We start from the raw sequence: 7,586 nt of genomic DNA, 5'->3' as shown, positions 1-7,586 counted from the left end.
TCACTAGTTTAAGAAAATAGACCACAATGATTGGTTTACTCTGAATTGTAGATTGATATTTTAGAAGCAAAGCGACATATCATAATGTTACATAAATGTGGTAATGGGAAGCAAACAGCAAAGAGAGATAGAAATGAACATAAGATTGCATTACCAATAGTAAGCAAAGAACAGGCATGCACTGTGAATTATGAGGGAAAATGGAAATCAGGTAAAATTCTATAAGAGATTTAAAGGCAGATGCCAGTCATTTTGTCAAAATATTGTGCGATTGATCGACACTCACTAGCCAATATTACACACTCATTATGGTGATCTTGCAGTGAAAAAATAACAGTAAGGTAGCTATGGGGATAAATATTTTTCCTTTTTAATTTCTGTATTGGCAAAATAGTTGAGAACGTGAATGAGTGCTGAACTGTTTGTATCTATGCATCAGAGGAGAGGGAACAAGAGAAACAAAATCATACTCCTCTTTGAAACTGCTCAGTGGTGACATCATGGTTGTAATCAGTTGAAAATGGCCACTTACTGGTTGCAGTCAGACATCTCAGAGCATCCTTGAATGTGGATAAATGTAAGGCAGGAAATAATGATTCACAGAATAAAAGACTCCTCTTCATTGATCTTGGTGCTGTTTGCAATCAGTCAGAATGTAAATGTCTTCAGATTGCAGAGGTAAAGACTAATGTTACATCTATTCCAAAACATTAGCTGCAATGTCAAAGCCAACAGTGCTGTAGAAACAATGCGAGTTAATGCGAACGGTAGGGCAGGATTTCAAGAATTGCTTTAGCATGCATATAACTCCTATCTTAATATTGTTCTAAATTATTTTTCCGTTCAAAACTCTAAATTGCATTTCTCATCTATCTATCTATCTTCTATCTATCTTCTATCTTCTGTCTGTCTGTCTGTCCTTCTGTCTGTCTGTCCGGCTATACACTCTAAAGTTATAGAGCGTACCTACACGTGCGTCACATCAAAAGAAAGCTTACGATTCCAGAACGGTAATAAGCGTATGTACGTTTCAGCGAGACAAAAATTGCGCCCGCGGTATCCAAAAAATGTTCAAAATTCTGCTCATTATCCGCTCATTAGCACCGAGTGACGTCGAGGTCGACCAAGCGTACGGTCGAGCGACCCGACGGTCGACCAATCACTGCATCGCGGGGACGGGTTCGTCGCGCGTGCGGGCGGGCCCTCCTAGAGTCGAGTGACAGGACGATTGACCAATCCTACGCTGTGGTGACATGACGGTTGACCAATCGGTGCGTGTGTGGGCGGGCCTTATCGTTCTGAACCGAGGTGAGTGAGCGCCATCTTGATTCCATTCTTTTTCCCGCTTTCTGCATGTTTCTTTTCAAATCTACATTTCCAGCAAAAAAAAATTGCTTTTCTTAAATTGTTTTTTTAAAAAGTTCATTCATTTGTAAATATTTTCTCTAACCTGATGATTCTTTTTCCTACCTTTCCCCGTTTTTGTAAGGTCTCAAAGCCTAGGCCTCAAAGCCTGGGCCTCTCCTGCCCAGCCACGCCCGAGCTAGGTAATTGTCCCACGGCTTCTGGTACGCTCCTTGCCCTCCCCACCCCAGTCCCCCCCCCCCCGTCACATTACCCGGGGCAACGGCGTCGGCCGCGAGGGTCACGGGACATGCACAGGGTGCGCGCGCAGCAGGCGACGCACAAAGCGTGGGAAGCCAGCATCTGATATGCGGCATCTCTCTCTCTTCCCCGCTCGGCGGTCTTGAAGCCGGCTCGGGTGGGGGGGGCGGGGCTCAGAGAGCGGGGCTCTCGGGAGTGCGGGGCGGTGCGGCCGGGGCTCGGAGAGCGGGGCTCTCGGGAGTGCGGGGCGGGGCGGCCGGGGCTCGGAGAGCGGGGCTCTCGGGAGTGTGGGGCGGGGCGGCCGGAGCTCAGAGAGCGGGGCTCTCGGGAGTGCGGGGCGGGGCGGCGCGGCTGGTGCTCGGGAGGACGGGGGCTCGGAAGGGGGGGAAGGGTTACCCCGGCAACCGGGCGTGGCAGTCTCTCACAGCCTCAAGCCAGCTCACGCCTGTTCCCGGGGCTTGGCTCCATTTGCGGCCGCGGGCCACTTGCCCTCTCTCTCTCCTTCCCCCCCCTCCCCCCTTCTCTCCCCCCCTCCACCTTCTCTCCCCCCTCCCCCCTTCTTTCCCCCCCTCCTCCCTTCTCTCCCCCTTCCCCCCTTCTCTCCCCCTCCCCCCTTCTCTCCCCCTCTCCCCTCCCCCCTCCCCCTCCCTCCGCACCTCCCCCCTCCCTCCCCGCCTCCTCCCCCCCGGCCCCCCCCTTCCCCCCCTACTCCCCTCCTCCCTCCCCCTCCCCCCTCCCTCCCCCCGCTCCCCCCTCCCCCCTCCACCCTCCCTCCCCGCTCTCTCTTCCCCCCAGTCGCTCTCTCTCTTCCCCCAGTCGCTCTCTCGCTTCCCCCCAGTCGCTCTCTCTCTTCCCCCCAGTCGCTCTCTCTCTTCCACCAGTCGCTCTCTCTCTTCCCCCCAGTCGCTCTCTCTCTTCCCCCCAGTCACTCTCTCTCTTCCCCCCAGTTGCTCTCTCTCTTCCCCCCCGTCGCTCTCTCTCTTCCCCCCAGCCACTCTCTCTCTTCCTCCCAGTCGCTCTCTCTCTTCCCCCAGTTGCTCTCTCTCTTCCCCCCAGTCGCTCTCTCTCTTCCCCCAGTCGCTCTCTCTCTTCCCCCCAGTCGCTCTCTCTCTTCCCCCAGTCGCTCTCTCTCTTCCCCCAAGTCGCTCTCTCTCTTCGCCCCAGTCACTCTCTCTCTTCCCCCCAGTCGCTCTCTCTCTTCCCCCCCAGTCGCTCTCTCTCTTCCCCCCAGTCGCTCTCTCTCTTCCCCCCAGTCGCTCTCTCTCTTCCCCCCAGTCGCTCTCTCTCTTCCCCCAGTCGCTCTCTCTCTTCCCCCCAGTTGCTCTCTCTCTCTCTTCCAACAACAACATGCCCTCGAAAAAAGCCTCGGCACTGCCGGGCACTCCAGCAAGTCTATATATAAAAGCGGTTGATCTGTCTGCCTGTCTGTCTGTCTGTCCGGCTATACACTCAAAAGTTATAGAGCGTACCTACACGTGCGTTACATCAAAAGAAAGCTTACGATTCCAGAACGGTCATAAGCATATTTACGTTTCGGCGAGACAAAAATTGTGCCCACGGTATCCAAAAAACATTCAAAATTCCACTCAATATCCGCTAATTAGCATCGACTGACGTCGAGGTCGACCAATCGTACGGTCGAGCGACCCGACGGTCGACCAATCGCTGCGTCACGGGGGCGGGTTCATCTCGCATGCGGGCGGGCCCTCCTAGAGTCGAGTGACAGGACGATTGACCAATCCTACGCTGCGGTGACATGACGGTTGACCAATCGTTGCATGTCTGGGCGGGCCTTATCGTTCTGAACCGAGGTGAGTGGCCGCCATCTTGATTCCAAACTGTTCATTTCTTTTTCCCACTTTCTGCGTGTTTCTTTTCAAATCTACATTTCCAGCAAAAAAAAAGTTGCTTTTAAAACACAAAGGCCTAGAAATTGGGTTGGGGCGCCAAAGTGGCGCAAAAGTCGCCTGAGCGCAGGATTTAGCGCAGCGTTCGAGGCTTTAGCGATCGTCAGATATTCAGTTTCATTGCTCCTCGAGGGACACGGGGCGAGGCTCGAGGCACTCCGTGTCCCTCTTAGGGCGCTGAAACTGAATAGCGCAGCGCAACGTGCCGCAGCGCCACACGCTGCGGCACGGCACGCTGCGGTACTGCAGGCCTTCCTCCCACTGTTAAGGGGGAGGTGCCTGCAACAGCGCGATCCCCGCTCGCGAGTGCCGGCAAATGAGCCCTGCTCCAAGGAGAAGTGCCGGGCTCTCGGGAAACAGCCGGCAATGCCGCAGGGGGTGGTTAGGAGGCCGGGGACGGAGGTACTGGCAGGCAGCCGCTGAAAAAGGCGGCCGCCCCGCACCTCCACCTTAACTTGCGCCGCTGCCAGCACAGTAAGGCCCCGTGAACCGGGCGCGGGTAGCGAACGGCGCAACTGCGGCGTTCACTACCAAATATCATGAACGGGGCACGAATGGGGCGCTGCGCACACCGATGACGTCATTGGAGGTGGCGCAGCGCAAATGTCTAATGCCACCATTAGCGCCCCTGCTGAATATCGCGGGAGACGCAGCCAGTGGCGCTACAGCCACTGACTGCCTCTTTAGGCGCTAACAGGTGGCGCTACTCACCCAATTTCTCCCCCAAATTGTTTTAAAAAAAAGTTAATTAATTTGTAAATCTTTTCTCTAACCTCTATAATTTTCCTACCTTTCACTGTTTTTCCAGTCCCGGGGCCTAGGCTTCTCCAACTGCCAGCAGCACAACTCCAGTCCCAGGCTCCCGGCCTAGACAGGGACCAACACTGGCAGAGGGGAGAGGGTGTGCTGCCTCAGCTCCATTCCCGGGGTCGGTAGGTGGGGAGGCTTCATAAGCAACTGGGGTAGGTCGCAAGCCCCGAATAATAATCTGAAGATCCTGTGTTTGCAGCTGAGGGAATTTCTTCTGCTGACAGCCCCAGGTTAACAGCAGCCATCTTTGTCAAGGAGGGCGAAAAGTTTCAGTGCGACGCCATTTTGATTCAGTGTGTAACAGAGTGCATGCGCAGCCATCTTAGTACAGGAACATAGAGTGGGTGGGGCTTCAGTGCTCCCAATCGGGTCCTGGTGACCGGGACAGACAATCGACTGTGTGGGCGGGGCCTAATCTTTCCAAATGAAAAGCAAGCGGCGGCCATTGTTTGTGATACAACACAGACAGGTGAGGACCCCTTTTTTAATAAAAAGATTGGTGAGGTTGTAAAGTGTATGTTATACAAAGATTTACCAAAAATGTTTTATAAGTACTTTAAGTTTCATGTTTCAAGGTATTAAAAGGTAGGCTGGGCCATGTCAGTGCAGGGGCCCGAGGCCGAGGCCTAGGCTTCTCCAACGGCCAGCAGCGCAACTCCAGTCCCAGGCTTCCGGCCCAGACAGGGACCAACACTGGCAGAGGGGAGAGGGTCTGCTGGCTCCCCCCACTCCCTTTTCCCCCCTTCCCCCCTCCTTCCCGCACACCCCCTTCCCCCCAACCGCCCCTTCCCCCCTCCATTTCCCCCCTCCCCTCCCTCTCCCCCCCTCCCTTTCCACCCCCACCCCCCTTCCCCCCATCCCCCCCTTCCCCCCCACCCCCCCTTCCCCCCTCACCCCCCCCACCCCCCTTCCCTCCCCCACACCCCCTTTCGCCCCCCACCTTCCCTTCCCCTTCCCCCACCCCCCTTCCACCCCTTCCCCCCTTCCCTAACCCCCCACCCCAACCCCTTCCCCTTCCCCCACCCCTTCCCCTTCCCCCCCACGCCTTCCCCTACCCCCTTCCCCTTCCCCTTCCCCTACCCCCCTTCCCCTTCCCTCCCACCCCTTCCCTTCCCCCCACCCCACCTTCCCCCCCACCCCCCCTTCCTTCCCTTCCCTCCCCACCCACCCCTTTCTCCCCCACCCCCCCCCACCCACCCACCCCTTTCTCCCCCAACCACCCACTCACCCCGTTCTCCCCAACCCACCCCTTTCTCCCCCACCCCCCCACCCCTTTCTCCCCCACCCCCCCACCCCTTTCTCCCACCCCACCCACCCCTTTCTCCCACCCCACCCACCCCTTTCTCCTACCACACCCTCCCACCCCACCCCACCCACCCCTTTCTCCCCCCACCCACCCCACCCTTCTCCCCCACCCACCCCTTGCTCCCCCACCCCTTGCTCCCCCACCCCTTGCTCCCCCACCCCTTGCTCCCCCACCCCTTTCCCCTTTCTCTCCTTCCCTCTCTGTCTCTCTCTCCCTCCCTCTGTCTCTGTCTCCCTCTCTCTCTCCGTCTCTCTCTTATTCCCTCTCTCCCACCTTTGCTCTCTGTCTCTCTCTCCTTCCCTCTCTCTCTCCTTCCCTCTCTCTTTCCTTCCCTCTCTCTCTCCTTCCCTCTCGCTCTCCTTCACACTCTCTCTCCTTCCCTCTCTCTCTCCGTCCCTCTCTCTCTCTTTCCTTCCCTCTCTCCTTCCCTCTCTCTCTCTCTCTTCTCCCCCGTCTCTCTCTTCCCCATCTCTCTCTTCCCCCCGTCTCTCTTTTCCCCCATCTCTCTCTTCCCCCGTCGCTCCCTCTCTTCCCCACGTCGCTCCCTCTCTTCCCCCCGTCGCTCTATCTTTTCCCCCCCAGTCGCTCTCTCTCTTCCCCCCAGTCGCTCTCTCTCTTCCCCCCCAGTCGCTCTCTCTCTTCCCCCCCAGTCGCTCTCTCTCTTCCCCCCCGTAGCTCTCTCTCTTCCCCCCAGTCACTCTCTCTCTTCCCCCCAGTCGCTCTCTCTCTTCCCCCCAGTCACTCTCTCTCTTCCCCCCAGTCGCTCTCTCTCTTCCCCCCAGTCGCTCTCTCTTCCCCCCAGCCGCTCTCTCTCTTCTCCCCAGTCGCTCTCTCTCTTCCCCTCAGTCACTCTCTCTCTTCCCCCCAGTCGCTCTCTCTCTCTCTTCCAACAACAACATGCCCTCGAAAAAGCCTCGGCATCGCCGGGCACTCCAGCTAGTATATATAAAGCGATTGATCTGTCTGTCTTTCCGTCTGTCTGTCTGTCCGGCTATACACTCTCAAGTTATAGAGCGTACCTACACGTGTGCTACCTCAAAAGAAAGCTTACGATTCCGGAACGGTCATTAGCATATTTACTTTTTCCTCACACAAAAATTGTTCGCGCATTATACAAAAAACCTTCAAAATTCCACTCGTTATCCACTCATTACCATTGACTGACGTCAAGGTCGACCAATCCTGTGCCGTGATGATTGACCAATCCTACAGTTCAGTCACCTGATGTTTGACCAATCGGTGTGTGTGTGGGTGGGACTAACCATTCTCAGCTCAGGGATCTGGCAGCCATTGCCTCAAGCTAAAAACCCCATTGCCTCAACCTAAAAATATGCTCATCGAGGTTAGTATCTTATTTTTTTTCAAAAAGATTTACCAAAAATTTTTTATAAGTACTTTAACTTTCATCTTTGAAGGTATTAAAAGCTAGAAATGTTTAGGTTAAAAAACAGTGCAAAACGGGCCTAGGCTTCTCCAACTGCCGACAGCCCAAATCCAGTCCCAGGCTTCCGGCCCACACATCCACCAGGCCCAAAAAAGCCCTGGAAACTGCCGACAACGCAAATCCAGTCCCAAGCTCCCGGCCCACACATCGAACAGCCCCAAAAACGCCCTCGCAACGTGGGGCTCCCCTGCTAGTCTATATATATAATATAAAAGAGTTTGTCTGTCTGTCTGTCTGTCTGTCCAGCTATACAATCAAAAGTTATAGAGCATACCTACACATATGTTATATCAAAAGAAAGCTTATCATTAGGGGAGTCTAATAGGTGTATTTACTTTTCGGTCAGACAAAAATTGTTCGGTCAGTACACAAAAAAGTTTCAAAAAACGGCAACATTCCACTCATTAGCGTTGAGTGACGTGCTGGTTGACCAATCGTACAGGGGATTAACCTGATGGTTGACCAATCGGTGCATCATGGGGGGCATTTCATTGCGTGTGTGGGCGGGCCTAAT

The sequence above is a fragment of the Somniosus microcephalus genome, chromosome 7, assembly GCF_052327205.1.
Source record: "Somniosus microcephalus isolate GS21.2 chromosome 7, FLI_Smic_1.0, whole genome shotgun sequence".
In the NCBI taxonomy this organism is placed as follows: domain Eukaryota; kingdom Metazoa; phylum Chordata; class Chondrichthyes; order Squaliformes; family Somniosidae; genus Somniosus; species Somniosus microcephalus.
This window is presented reverse-complemented; position numbering follows the sequence as displayed.